We start from the raw sequence: 16,198 nt of genomic DNA on the forward strand, positions 1-16,198 counted from the left end.
TAGGCAGCCATGCATGCATAGCAGCACATAATGGCAAGCAACTGTGTGCGGCAGAGGGGATGACTGTCGGAACGGACGCGCCATGTACAGGTTTTCACAAGCTACACCTTCCTTGGAAATGCTGTGCGTCAACGGGCACATATGGCAGTAGAAGTGGGGGCTTGGCAGCGCATGGTAGGAATCCATATGCTTCCAGCATCCCACGGTGGCAGGCAACGCTATGCGGCAGAAGGGGGCGGCATTGTACGACAGAAGGGCTGACCATTCGCATGCACGTGCACCTTCGTTGAGCATGCTGTACCGCAATTGGCACACGTTATAGCAGCTGTGGGCTCATGGCACGCAAGGCAGGTAGCCATGCGCATCCAGCCGCACGCAGTGGCAGGCCTCGGCGCACACCAAGGGCCAACTCATCGAAACCCACGTGCGATTTCACTTTTTTTCCTATGCCATGGGTCATTTGGGTTTGCCTACCATGCCCACTCATTGTCTAATGCCCCTCTGTGCGGCCCCTCAAAAACCACCAGGGGAGTGGCACCCCCCTCCCTCAAGGTAGCTCTTATGCTCTTTGCCCCTTTCCAGAAGGAGACATGACCGCCCCCAAAATATCCCGGTCTATTTTTTGAGTTTCAAATATCCAAATCAAATGAAACTTGGTATGAAATTAAGGAAAAATCAAAAGATTATTTTCATATAAAAATCATAGTTTTCTGATAAATATTTATTTTTTTATTAATTTTTAATATTAAAAAACCTATTAAATTTAAAAAACTATGAAAAATCCATTTTAATGTATTTTTCTGAAAACTAAATTTTGATGTCTTCCAAAGGTTAATAGAATGTTTTGAAAAAATATTGGACCATTCCAACATATTTTGTTATTTTTTAACATTTTATGATTGAAACATTATGAAAAATACCCAAAAAAATGGAAATACGGGGTTTAAGTGAAAATGATTGTACTTTGGGTGCCAAATAGCCAATTGCAATGCTTTTATAACCCAAAGGGATGTTTTGCATAACATGATTTAAAGACCCAAACTATGTTGTGAGGGCATGGCCTTGGCGTGTGCAGCAGCCGGTGCCTCTTGTGCAGCCAAAGGCCGCAAAGGAGCCTCTATTGCATTGGCCATGGGGACCACGGTAGCACTAATGTGTGAGCCATGTGTGTGCGGCTATGTGCACAATGGACTGCAGACGTGGGCACAAAGGTGTAGCAATGCATGCAACCTTACACGCGCCATGTGCTGAAATGCCCATGGCATGTGCGGCCATCCTAGCCATCATGATCGACGCATGGGAGGCCATGCCAGCGAACTTACGCGTAACCTTACGCGGGGTGGTGCAGCCGTGCCTGCAACCTCATGCGTGGCACTTCCGGAAAATCTCAAAACCAAGCGCACGGCGAGGCAGCGATGGACGTGGCACATGCAGTCATGCATGCGACCTGGGGGCGGTGTGGAGCAACGCACGCAACCTTGCAAGTGGTAGGGCAGCCAGGGGCGCAGCATGTGCGGCCATGCCAGCAACCTTGCACCCGTTAGTGCAGCCAAACGCGAGGCATGTGCGGCGTGGAACGTAACCTTTGGCACGGCTGTGCAACCATCTGCGTGTCATGTGCGCCATACTAGCCAACTTTCGCGCGGCATGTGCGGCCACACGTAAAACCATGTGCGAGGCTTGTGCAGTCGTGGTCGCAGCCATGTGCATGGAAGTACGGCATGGGCAGCAGCCCAGCGTGCACTGCATGCACCATTGCCCGTAGCCATGTGCAGCCATGCCTACCACCCTGCGTGCGGTTGAGCACCCTTTCCCGCAGCAATGTGCGTTGTTGCCTGCCACCTTACGCGTGGTGTGCACCCTTGCGCCCAGCCATGTGCGTGCAGTAGCTGCACCCTTACGTGAGGTTGCGTGCAACTATGTGTGCGGTATTGCAGCCAGGCCCGTATCCATGTGCGCGGTATTGCAGCCACGCCCGCATCCATGTGCGCAGTAGCCTGCCTCGATGCCAGCAGCCTTGCGTGTGCTAGTGCAAGCGATGCCTACACCTTGTGCGTCCATGCCAGCTGCCTTTCACGCGGTAGTGCAGCCATGCTTGCCACCATACACGCACATTGGGCGGCCCTGCGTGCGGTACTGCCGCCTTGTGCACTACCTTCATATGCACTTAGGCACCCTTAGTGGGGCACGCGTAAGCATTGTCATGGGCACATATATGTGCACACATGCGGCATTCAAGAGCACAATTAGGCTACACTTGGGCTACACTTGGGTTGACGCGTAGACACTTATTCAACACTTGCGGGCATGTATAGGCACATTTAAGGCGACACTTGGGGCATTCAAGAGCATGCATAGGCACACTTGGGTGCACACTTAGGCAACAATTGTGGGCATGCATGGGCACAGTTAGGCAACACTTGGGCCATTCATTGTGCACATGTAGTCAACACTTGGGGTGTTGTGCGGCCATTCACTGTGTACACGTGGGCACGCATAGTAAACACTTGGGGGCAAGCATAGGCACACACTTGGGCCATTCAAGAGCACGTTGTCACTGCTTTAGACCTTTCCAAGCAACCGTACTGGCACTTAGCACTTCTGTTAGCACTAAGTCAGCGTAACCACCCTCCTTAAGGGACTAGGGAAGAGACGAAGTGAACACAAGAGTGAGTTTGAGAAGAATGAACTTGTATAGCACTAGAGAACTCTTGAGTACAAGGCTTGAGAACTCACTTGCTTGGTTGAACACTCTTGGTTGTTCCTTGGTGAGTGCCTTTGCCAAATGAGGCAACACCTACCCCAAGTTAAAATGGATGGCTAAGATATTTACAAATGTCCTCCATCCAACTGTTGGGGAGGAAACTAGAAGCTTCCCACCTCCTTAGCGGAGCTCTAGAAATCTCTCCCAGAATATATCCTGTGAATATCTTCTACAAATATCTACAATAAAATATCTATTATTACTACACCTTTATAGAAAACTCTAGAACTTGGACCTTACTTAGCCCAACAGCTTAAGTCCATGGGCTTGGTGAGCTAGGCCCGTGGGCCTATGTTGAGCAGGTCATGACACTCTCCCCCACCTAAATCTACGACACCCTCATCGTGACCTCCTTGTGGTACTTTTATTCATGAGTCGTCTCAGCATGCCAGTTGTCTCCCATCTTGTCTCGCTCTCTGGTCGCCCCTTCCACTTGACTAAATACTCCACGTAAGGAGATAGTTTGTGTCTCTGGATGATTGGATCAACATCCAAATTAGCCTCCCTCTCGCGAGGAGTAACGCCTATTGGGGTTATTGTTGTAGTCACATAACTTGAGCCTCCTACAACATCATCTGGTTGTCTCCATTCTCTCGTTTGCATCTTCCTCTTTCTTGGCATGGATGGCTTGCTCCCAAATTCTCCTTGTCTTGCCCTCCTGTCCAGGGGTAAGTAAGCACCTAGCCCCTGGATGGTGTTGGAGAACTCCTTTAGTCCCAAGTTTCATCTCGACCCCTTGAGCAACATTACGTATGGGGCATTCTTTAGAGTTGATAGCCTTAGGACACCCTTGGCCAGAGTTCCTTTGCCTCCTTCATCAAGGCAAGGTTGTGTGTGGCTCCTATATTTACCTTTGCCTATGTCGGCTTCCCATTGATGCACACTTTTGCACACATCAACCCCTTTTGAGAGTTAAGGGCCTTGACCCCTATATCGGCCCTGGTGGCACCATGCTACATTGGGGACCCCATGCAAGGTGGCTCTTCCTCTTGGCCCTCTTCCTCCAATAGGGCACTAAGATCTTTCCTCCTGGGGCAATCCCTAAACCAATGTAGCTCATTGCATCGGAATCACTTGTCTCTAGGCTTGAACCGATTCCTCTTATCACGCTTGTGCCTTAGTGCCTCTCCTTTAGACATGTCATGAAAGGGAGTGGCTTCCCTCGCCACTATCCTCCTACCCTTCCTATACTTCTTCTCCAATATGAGCTTCCACCTTATCCAACTCCTTTACATACTTGACCTTTAAAGGTGGCAACCATCTCCTCTTGGTTACTTACTATAGTGTTGAGAGCACCTTGTAAGGACCCCTTGAGCTCCCCCATCTGGCCATCAAGCTCCTCCCCACTTTTCCACATGGCCTTTGAGCTCCTCCCCACTTTGCTCCATGACATTTAGGCACCACTTTACCTCGGCCAATACTTGCTCCCCTCGAGCTAAGAGAGGCCCCATAGCGATGCCAAAGTCGACGGACTTGCCTTCGCTCCTTCATTGCTTACTTGTGTAGGTGTTGATCTCTATTCCACAGTTTTAGCTCGCCTGTCTCCTATCCCACAAGCTTGGCTCCCTCACAATTGAAGCTCTGACCCCACAACTGTCATGGCCTTAGACCTTTCTAAGAGACCGCACCGGCTCTTAGCACTCCCACTAGCATTAAGTCAGCCTAACCACCCTCCATAAGGGACTTGGGAAGAGAAGATGTGAACACAAGAGTGAGTTTGAGAAGAATGAACTTGTATTGCACTAGAGAGCTCTTGAGTACAAGGCCTGAGAACTCACTTGCTCGGTTGAACACTCTTGGTTGGTCCTTGGTGAGTGTCTTTGCTAAATGAGGCAACACCTATTTGTAGGCACCCCAAGTTACAATGGATGGCTAAGATAGTTACAAACATCCTCCATCCAACAGTCGGGGAGGAAACTAGAAGCTTCCCACCTCCTTAGTGGAGAACTCTAGAAATCCCTCCCAAAATACCTCCTATAAATATCTTCTAGAAATATCTACAATAAAATTATCTAGAGTTGCTACACCTTTGTAGAAAACTCTAGAACTAGAACCTTACTTAGCCCAAAGGACTAAGTCCATGGGCCTTTGTTGGGCAGGTCGTGACAACGTGTACACTTAGTGGCACTCAATGTGCACACATAGGCACACTTCACTTGGGCAACACGCATAACCATACTCGGCAACCGTTAGGGCAGTTAACACTTAGGGGCATACCTGGGGCCACGCATGGACAATCCTAGCCTCAGGAGGGTATGGGGGGAAAGAAAAGGGGAAAAAGACGAGGGGACGAATCGATGCGACACGGGGCCAAATCTCAGTGGATCGTGGCAGCAAGGCCACTCTGCCACTTACAATACCCCATCGCATATTTAAGTCATCTGCAAAGGATTCTACCCTTTGCACATGGATGCCGTGTACTTGAGCCTTGAAGGTGGCAACCATCTCCTCTTGGTTACCACGGGCATTTTAGCACATGGCCCGCACAAGGTTGCACGCATTGCTGCACCTTCGTGCCCATGTCTACATTCCACCGTGCATATAGCTGCACACACATGGCTCACACATGGGTGCTGCCATGGTCCCCATGGCCCATGCAATAGAGGCTCCTTTGCGGCCTTCGGCTGCACACGAGGCACCGACTGCTGTACACGCCAAGGCCGTGCCCGCACAACATAGTTTGGGTCATTAAATCATGTTGCGCAAAACATCCCTTTGGGTTAGAAAAGCCTTGTAATTGGCTATTTGGCACCCAAAGTACAATCATTTTCACTTAAACCCCGCATTTCCATTTATTTGGGTATTTTTCATAATGTTTCAATCAAAAAATTTAAAAAAATATCAAAATACACTGGAATTGTCTAATATTTTTTCAGAACATTCTATCAACCTTTGGAAGACATCCAAAATTTAGTTTTCAGAAAAATACATTAAAATGGATTTTTCATAGTTTTTTAAATTTAATATGTTTTTTAGTATTAAAAAATTAATAAAAAAATAAATATCTATCAGAAAACTATGATTTTTATATGAAAAGAATCTTTGGATTTTTCCTTAATTTCACACCAAGTTTCATTTGATTTGGATATTTGAAGCTCAAAATATAGACCTGTATATTTGGGGGGGGGTCATGTCTCCTTCTAGAAAGGGGCAAAGAGCATAAGAGGTACCTTGAGGGAGGGGGGTGCCACTCCCCGGGTGGTTTTTGATGGGCTGCATAGAGGGTCAGCAGACAATAAGCGGGCATGGTAGGCAAACCCAAAAGACCCATGGCATGGGAAAAAAAGTGAAATGGCATGTGAGTTTCGATGAGTTGGCCCTTGGTGTGCGCCGAGGCCTGCCACTACATGCGGTTGGACGCGTATGGCTGCCTACCTTACGTGCCATGAGCCCATAGCTGCTGTAATGTGTGCCAGTCATGGAACAGCATGCCCAACGAAGGTGCACGTGCTTATGAATAGTCAGCCCTTCTATCATACAAAGCCTCCCCCTTCTGCCGCACAGAGTTGCCTGCCATCGTGGGCTGCTGGGTGCACATGGATGCCTACCATGCGCTACCACGCACCCACTTCTACTACCACATGTGCCCATCGATGCACCACATTTCCAAGGAAGGTGTGGCTTGTGAAAACATGTACATGGCGCGTCCGTCCCGATAGTCATCCCCTTTGCCGCACACAGTTGCTTGCCATTGTGTGCTACTGGGCGCACATGGCTGCCTGCCTTGCACTGCAGTGCCTCTACATCTTCCACCACATACGTCTGTCGCTATACAGCATGCCCAAGAGTGGCATCCCCTATGCAAAACACCTTCACAGTATGTCAAATTCGAAGATTTGGCCCTTAGTGTGCGTTGCGCCTGCCACGGCATGCTGCTTTGCCCTCGTGGTTGCCTAATATATACCACTATGCCTCGACAGCTATTTCCTCCTATGCTTGTAGCTACAAATAAAGCCCAACAAAGGCTTGGAATGTATGTGAAAACAAGTACATGGTTCATCTGTTTAGATGGTCAGCCCATCTGCCGCACACCACTGCCTACAACCGTGTGCTGCTGGGTGCCCATGGCTCCCTACCTACTGCTGCCATGCCCCCATAGTTGCTGACACATGTGTCCATAGCTGTACAGTAGTTTCTAGAGAGGCATGGCATTTGAAAACAAGTAAATGGCCAATGCGTCCCGATGTTCAGCCCCTCTACCGCACACCGTTGCTTGCCACCCTGGGCTGTTGGGTGTGCAAGGGTTCCTGCCTTATGCTACCAAGCCCCCACAGCTACTGCCAGATGCCCCCGTAGCTGCATGGCATGCCCAAGATAGGCTAGGCATGTGAAAATCACCATCAAGCCACGTTGGTTCTGATGATTGCCTTTGATGTGCGCTATGGCTTGCCATGGAGTGCTGCTGGGCCTACGTGGCTCCCTACATAGCTGCTACCACATACGTCGGTAGCCACATAGCATGCCCAAGAGTTGCATGGCATGTGAAGGACAGCAACATGGCATGATGGTCCGGATGATTAGCCCCTTGTTTTGCACCTTGGCCAGCCAATGCATGCTGGTGGGTTTGCATGGCTGCCTGCACACTGCACCTACACCCTCATCGCAGCTTACTGCCACTTTTTCTAGTTTTTGTACAGTATGCCCAAGGGAGTCATGGCATGTGAAAAACATGAAAATGACGTGTTGGCCCCATTGATTAATCCCATCTAGGCACCGTGGCAGTTTGACGTGCTTTGGTTCCTGCCATGTGTTGTTGTGCTAGTGCCACTTTTTGTGAGCGTGGTCATAGTCACGTATTTCCACCCCTCTTTGCTCTTTGGCATGTCATCATATGTAGGTCATGGTGCAAGGGGTGGGGTGTTGTCTACATTTGACGGAATCATTGGTCAAGTCAATATGCACAATAAATATTTGGTTGGTCCCTCCCCCCCATCCCATTGTTTTTTGTTTTTTTAAATTGCACCATCGTGGGTTTGCTGCTTGCAAGGATTTTTTCATGGTCGGTTTTGTGGCCTATGCTATTTGAAGAAGTGCGTTTCTAAGTCGTGCCTAGGTTTGGAGGTGCTTACATGCCTTTTTGCGGCAAGTGTTATAATACGACATTAACGTGGGTCTCTGGAGAACATAGGTTGCAAGCTTGCAGGTGGTGGTAGATCATGAGTCCCTCCCCCCTCCTTGCTTTTTAAAAAAATTTCCATTCTCGTGGGTATGTTGCTTGCAAGAGTTTTTTCAAGCTCGGTTTTGTGGCCTTTGGTATTTGGAGGAATGCATTTCTAAGTCGTGCCTAGGTGCGGTGGTGTTTGCATGCCTCATGCCGCAAGTGTTATAATGCAAAATTAACATGGGTCTCTGGAGAACATAGGTTTGCAAGCTTGCAGGTGGAGACAGATCACGAGTCCCTCCCCCTCCCCCTCCCCCCCCCCACTTTTGTTTTTAAAAAGAAAATTGCATTCTCATGGGTTTGTTGCTTGCAAGAGTTTTCTCATGCTCGGTTTTGTGGCATTTTTGGTATTTGGAGAAATGCGTTTATAAGTCGCGCCGAGGTGCGGAGGTGTTTGCATGCCTCCTGCCGCAAGTGTTATAATGCGACATTAATGTGGGTCTCTGGAGAACATAGGTTTGCAAGCTTATAGGTAGAGACAGATCATGAGTCCCTCCCCCTCCCCCCCCCCCACACTTTTGTTTTTAAAAGGAAAATTGCATTCTTGTGGGTTTGTTGCTTGCAAGAGTTTTCTCATGTTCGGTTTTGTGGCCTTATGGTATTTGGAGAAATGCGTTTTTAAGTCATGCCTAGGTGCAAAGGTGTTTGCATGCCACCTGCCGGAAGTGTTATAATACCGCATTAATGTGGGTCTCTGATGAACATAGGTTGCAAGCTTGCCAGTGGAGAAAAATCACATGTCCCTTCCCCCCTCCACTTGTTCATTTAAGAAATTTGCATTCTCGTGGGTTTGTTGCTTGCAAGAGCTTTCTCATACTCGGTCTTATGGCCTTTGCTATTTGGTGAATCGCGTTTCTAAGTTGTGCCTAGGTGCAGAGGTGTTTGCATGGCTCCTACCGCAAGTGTTATAATACGACATTAATACGGGTCTCTGGAGAACGTAGGTTGCAAGCTTGTAGGTGGTGATAGATCTCGAGTCCCTCGACCCCTGTAGATTGTTGAGATTTTCGTGTTTAGCAGGGCTATTGATTTTTCTTCTACCAAATCCTTATTACGTTGTAGTAGGTTTGGTGCTGGATTGTGTCGGTAGTGGACAAAATGCACGTGAGTGGCACATTCCTGTGTTGCTTACCTAGTTGGATGGAAAGATGTTGCCCCTTCACTCTCATTTCATCCCTCTTGCCTGCCCTTGTGGTTGGTGTGAGGTGGCTTGGCATACGATGCATATGTCCACTTTCTTTGTGTCAGTGGTGCACGTGCACTATTTGTGCTCTAGGATGCGGGACATTTTGTGTGGCAAGGTGGATGTGTGTGTGTGTCCTCTTGAATCCTTTGGTTGTGCCTCGTTACACAAGAACGATAAGCTGCCATAAATGTATGGAGCAACATCACCCAATGCACAATTGGGGATGTGGCTCATACAGTGCTTTGGCGTTGAGAAGGAAAGTTACCTGGTTGATCCTGCCAGTAGTCATATGCTTGTCCCAAAGATTAAGCCATGCATGTGTAAAAATGAACTAATTCAGACTGTGAAACTGCGAATGGCTCATTAAATCAGTTATAGATTGTTTGATGGTATCTGCTACTCAGATAATCGTAGTAATTCTAGAGCTAATATGTGCACCGAACCCCAAATTTTGGAAGGGATGCATTTATTAAATAAAAGGTCAACACGGGATCTGCCCGTTGCTCTGATGATTCATGATAACTCGACGGATGCATTGCCTTTGTGCCGATGACGCATTATTCAAATTTTTGCCCTATCAACTTTCGATGGTAGGATAGTGGCCTACTATGGTGGTGACGGGTGACAGATAATTAGGGTTCGATTCCAGAGAGAGAGCCTGAGAAACAGCTACCACATCCAAAGAAGGCAGCAGGCACGTAAATTACCCAATCCTGACACGGGGAGGTAGTGACAATAAATAACAATACCGGGCTCTTCGAGTCTGGTAATTGGAATGAGTACAATCTAAAACCCTTAACGAGGATCCATTGACGTGCAAGTCTAGTGCCAGCAGCCACAGTAATTCCAGCTCCAATAGCGTATATTTAAGTTGTTGCAGTTAAAAAGCTCATAGTTGGACTTTGGGATGGGTCGATTGGTCCACCTCACAGTGTGTATCAGTCGTCTCGTCCCTTTTGTCGGTGATGCGCTCCTGGCCTTAATTGGCCAGATCGTGCCTCCGACGCCATTACTTTGAAGAAATTAGAGTGCTCAAAGCAAGCCTACTGCCACAGACAGCCCACTGAAGGCCCACAGGCCAAGCCCATTAAGCCCATGGACTTAGGCCATTGGGATTAGTAAGGCCCAGTTTCTAGAGATTTCTACCAAAGTGTGGAACTTTAGATATTTTATAAGGAAATATTATGTAGGGAGGTTTCTAGAGTTCTCCACTAAAGAGGTGGGAAGCTTCTAGTTTCCACCCCAATCGTTGGATGTAAGATACATGTACATATCTTAGCCATTCATTGTAACTAAGAGTGACTGTAAATAGAGGTGCCCTCATTTAGCCAAGGCACCAAGTAAATGAGTTCTCAAGCCTTGTACTTAAGAGTTCTTTAGTGCAATACAAGTTCATTCTTCCCAAACTCACTCTTGTGTTCACTTCTTCTCTTCCCAAGTCCCTTAAGGAGTGTGGTTAGGCTGACTTAGTGATAGTGGGAGTACTAAGTGCAGGTGCGGTTGCTTAGAAAGGTCTAAGGCCGTGACAGTTGTGGTATCAGAGCTTCGGTTGCAAGGAAACCAAACTTATGGGATATGCATTACGTCTAACCTTTCATGTGATACCCTACTTTTTAAACCCGGTCTAATTACACGGTTGACCTGATTTAACCATGCAGGACCCGAACCAAAGAGGGTTAAGGCAGGTTCCTTATGAACCATGATGGCAAAGGTGACTTTGAACATCTATTGGCCAGACAAGTCCGAGTCAAGGCCAGAGGAGACGGTTGTACCCAAGCCATGTACATGCACATATCATAAGGCCATGTATGGATAAAGCTGGTATGTAGCCGTATCCTAAAGCGCATATGTATAATATACCTTATGCCATGAGTGAGACTCATGCCGAGAGTCAAATTCCATCAAAATCCCACTTGTTGGCCAATTTTTTACCCTCAGGTGGGCGGTCACAGGTGGGCGCATCCGCCCACCTGAGTGACCCACCCATGTGCTACTAATGATTTTAAGAATGTATAAATAGCATTATTTGTGTTTTTCAATATCTCATTTATTACACGGAAGGTTGGTGAGAAGATTTAAGAGGAGAGAGAAGAGAAGGGAGAAAAGAGAACAAAGAAGAAGAAAGGGGAAGGAAGAGGAAGAATAAATGGATTTAAGCGGCGCCAAGGTTTGATCTTCCCATTCCGACGTCGGAAGAGTGATCTCCAACACGAGATCTACATTTAGAGGTGAGCGAATGCTATATTCCTTAAACTTTCACCATACCCAAGTAAAACCCTTGATTTAGGTAGAGTTTCTTGAGGTCTTGTAAATCCCCCTTGAGATGATGAATCTAAGGTTTAATAGATGGTCTATGAGTTGATTTTGAAGGATTTGAAGAAGTGTTTACAAGGTTGGAGAAGCATTGGTGATTCGAAGTGATTTTGGGGTTTTTGAAAGAGTTATTGAGCAAATAAGGTAAGATGACTTCCATTCCTTAAATCTAACCTAGATCTAGGTTAGAATCATCTTATGAGACCTTGAATGTGTGGAAAATAGGATTGGAAAAGCCCCATTTGATTCCCCAAAGGTTGGGAAAAATTTTGGGGAAAAAGGCAGTTTTTCGCTCGCTCAGGTGGGCTGAGACAGGTGGGCCAAACGGCTTGCCTGAGGGCACCGCCTAAGAGGGCAGGCCCTCGGGGCCAACCGGCGGGCCCCTACCGATGGGCCGATCGGTGGGCCGATCGACGGGCTGACCTGGCCACCGGTCCTAGTCGACCCTCGGCCTCCATCGGTCATGACCAGTGGGTCAGGACCGGTGGGCCAACCCACCCACCTGTGAAGACTGGTGGGTTGTGACAGGTGGGCTGTCCGACCCACCCAAGAGGCTCCCAACGTGATTTTTTCGTTCGAATGCCAAAATGGACGTGCGACCTTCTTTTAGGATTCTAAACATGATTTTGTGTATCAAATCTTGTTATTTTTTACCCCAAAGTGGTAAAATGCTAACCCCATTCACTTGTGATAGGTTCACTAAAATTTACCTTTCTCGTGCCGGATCTCATCCGTACCGGGCGTGAGTCTTTGTACACTACAAGTAAGTGGGGAGAGGATGTTTGGCCTTATTTTAAGGCTTGTTGATATTCATTCAAATGTATCTATACTAGCCATGTCATCATGCAAATTATATGTAGTTTAACCATCCTCATATTATTATGACATGTGTGTTGTGTTTACTTTCTCAATATCAAATGATGATGTGCTTATGTGATGAATGATGGGATCATTGTGCATGATGCATTATTAGACTAGATGTCGTAGTCGGCTTGGAAATGAGTTCATTGGTGGCCTGTGGAATGGGACGCGGTGGCACTATGTAATCGTACTATGTCATATAGGAGCATGCGGTTTAAGATTGTCATCTTCCAATGCTACGACCCTTCCCAACAGGGGTTGAGGTGTTGGGTTACCATTTGGGGGGAAGCAGTGGTCACGGTTGTCGGGTCACTGTGGCAGTTAGACATATGCCCGGTGGGTCATTAGGACAGTCGGCAACCTCGGTGGTATATTCAAGAGGGCCAATCATACTGCTTTTAAATTGCTGGAGTCAGCACCTTTATTTTATGTCATTTACTTTTATATTGAGAGCCGGTAGTCGGCATGCCTTAATTTTCCTAGTACCCACGGTGAGCCTTCTCCGACAGCCCTATGGGCGTATCGCGGGATGGAGTTTGTTACTCGTACCTGGAGTATACGCACAGTGTGGTTGTAGTAGCACTAAACCAAAGACTTAGTAATGTTGTTTAGGTGGATGTGATTTAAAATAAATTGCATAGCATATAGTGCATATGGTTGTGATTGTTGTGTGGACTATTGTGTGGTCCTTCTTTTCACTTACTGAGCTAGTGAGCTCATCCCACGTGTACACCTCTTTTAGATGATTTTGCAGGTCACCAGCCTGAAGATCAAGGGTTTGGCCCCACAGTTGAATTCCCTGAAGAGGATTGGTGGGTCCCCGAGGACTATGAGCACGGCACGGATTACACGTGCGAGGGCTGTGCTGTGGGACCACAACAGTGACTCCATACAGGGTTACTGCTTTATTCTTTTGATGATCCCTTTTGTGTACTTGATACGTGAATTGTTATTCTTTTTGTGTAACTATCATGCCTGTGGGCCCACATGTATTTATCTATGTACTATAATTTGGGTATCAAGTATATTGGGGATATTTACAGGTAAATTAAGTCTTCCGCTGAACTGGTGAACATTATATTAGTTGTGTGTATGTTGTGGTTGGGTACTGTATCAGATGATCCTGGCAGGTTTGGGTTTACCGGAGTTAACCCTGTCACCTGTCCGGTTCTGTGTGAACGGGGTGTGACAACGGTGGTATCAGAGCGTGATGCTCTATTCACTCACAGCATACCATATAGACCCCACAAAATTTATAATAGGAAATGGGATTGGGCAAATGAAAAAACTTTAAAGAGTTAAAAAAAAAAATGGTTGCATTTAGTTATTGTATTCATGGCGTGCATGAGATAAATACATGTGATAGACAACATATACAAATAAATACAAGATTTTCAAAAATTTTCACACACAGACACCTGATAGACAACATATACATATATCACTGAGCATAAATAACCAATGACACCACAACTAAACTACGATAAGTTATCAAACACACAAAACTAGCACAGGCCACCAACAAAATATACCACCCCACAAGTAAGTCCAATTACAGAGAAAGTACAAAGAATGAGAAAAGAAAGAAATGTATAATAAGATTAACAACATGGAAATAAGTGAGAAGCTGGTGTAGACAGGCGAGCTAAGTCCTCAGAGATCCTCGTCATCGTCCAATACTATTACTCCATCCCTCCGAGGTCTCGAGCTAACATTGAGTCAACGGTCGTTGTAGTCAAATCTTGAGTTCACCAGCTGTACATCCCTCTGAAGTCGGGAAAAATCTGCTGAAATGGCATTGGCCGTTGTATCCAAGTCCTCGACCAATCTGAGGAAGGAACTCTCTAAGGTAGCCTACCTCTCTAGGATGTTTTTCTCTCTAGAAGCACTCTCATCCAGTCTTCTTAGCAGCTGATCTTGCCCGTCTTTCAAGTCCCTCATAGCAGACATCATGCCCTCAAAATCATATGCGCCACTCTCAGGTGGTGGGGCTCTATGCTGTGGGCCTGCAGCCCTCGTGAAGCCAGGATTAGCAACTCTCGAGTCAAGAGGCTCCTCCTCGCACTAAGGAATATAATCCTCATCCTCCTCACTGGCCTCCTCCTCCATGGGAACATCCTCCCTATGGGCATTCCTCCTATCCCTGCCTCTTTGAGCTCCTACTCTCTGAGGTACATCCATGAGAGTGTGGAGACCCATCCTCAATAGATTTCCCCTATCAAAGTTATTTGCTGGAGTCTTCCCCTCCTCACTACTCAGGTCCACCCTAAAGAACTCAAAGATCCTAGTGAGGATCCTACCATATGGAAACCCTCCGTTCTCGGGGTGTGAGGTATGGTGCTCCATAGTCTTGAGGATGACGTAAGGCAAGCATAAGTGCTCGGCACCTCCCTCTAAGGCCTTATAAATGCAGAAGGCTAAGTAGGCTGCCATGAAGCCTACCTAGTTCTGGTGACCCCCTCTGGGGAGCAAATTGAACTGGACCAAATGGGCAAACACATGAACCTCTGGGTAAAATGACATCTCGGAATCCAGACGCTCCCTACTGCCACAGATGGTCTCGTAGATATGGTCCTGCATCTCCAAACTCAAGGATGGGCCCACGGACTTACTCCTTGGAGGACTGTAGAAATGCTGCCCAACCGAAGAGATACCCAAAATGCTAGCCAGGGTGTCCACAATCAGGTGAATGTCCACCCCCTTCACCATGCTAGTTATCGCATACTCTCCATACTGGTAAGAGACCTCCAAGTTGCAGTAGAATCTATGAACTAGTTGCTCATAGCACGAACGGTCTATGTTGAGGATAGACTGCCAACCCAGTGTGGTGAACCTCTCATAAAGCTCAACCTTGTGGAATTCGCTGACTACCACAGTCTTCTCCATCATCACAGACCTCTTTAGGAAGGTCTGCCAGTTGGTTGCTACCTCTGAACTTCGGAAGAGTCCCTCATCATAATCTGAAGGATCGATAGGGGCCTGTTCGGGTCACCTTGGGTGAGGGGCTGGGGAACTAGTCCCTGCACTCTTCCATTTGGAAGTGGTGGTCTTATGCCGAGTGGAAGAGGATGCGGGTTCTTTGCCCTTGTGAGAAGACATCCTGGCAAGAAAAGAGGAGAAAGAATGATAAGTAAGGATGAGGAATAACAAAGGAAACAAATAGATGGGTGAGCAAGTACAATACATAATGTGGATTATGATAGAAAGAGAAGTGGATAAATCATGGAGAAATGAATAGGAGGAAGCCCCAAAACATGATATCCACTAGCACATTACAAAATAGAAATGTAACAAAAGGCATATAAAGCATGGCAAGTGAGGAATGATAGAAAAACCCCAATTCTCAATGTGCAAGTTCAATCTAAGAAACATGAAAAGTCTCACAATAGAGTAAAGCTTGAAGCTTACATGTCTATGAATAAAATGCCATCGTTATACAATCTAGAATATGCCAAGACATCTTCTATAATGACATTGAGGTGCAAGGAATCCACAAGTATGAAGTGGTGGAAAGAGAATCAAAGAAACCCAACACAAAAGAGATGGATTTTCATGGAGAGAGATGGGATTTCAAGCATACATGACTTTCCATGATCTCTCCAACATTTTAAGTGCAAACCAAGCATAAGGAAACTCATTTGAGTCGTTAGTTGGGGAGAAAAGGGTAGAGATAGAAGAAAGCCCCAAATTAGAGAAGGTTAGGGCACGGTTGGGTTTTCTCTCATAAATTGAGAAGTACAGCCTAAAACTAGAAATAAATCACAAAGAAAACATCACATTCTCATGGAATCATTGTTCTATGGAAAGAAACACGGAAAAAAAATCAAGATTGAGGACTACACATGGATTCTACCCCCAAAGTACACGTTCTAAGAAGAAAAAGGGGAAAGAGACTTACTTGAGAGTAGAGGAG

This window comes from Macadamia integrifolia, unplaced genomic scaffold (assembly GCF_013358625.1).
Source record: "Macadamia integrifolia cultivar HAES 741 unplaced genomic scaffold, SCU_Mint_v3 scaffold840, whole genome shotgun sequence".
Lineage (NCBI taxonomy): Eukaryota > Viridiplantae > Streptophyta > Magnoliopsida > Proteales > Proteaceae > Macadamia > Macadamia integrifolia.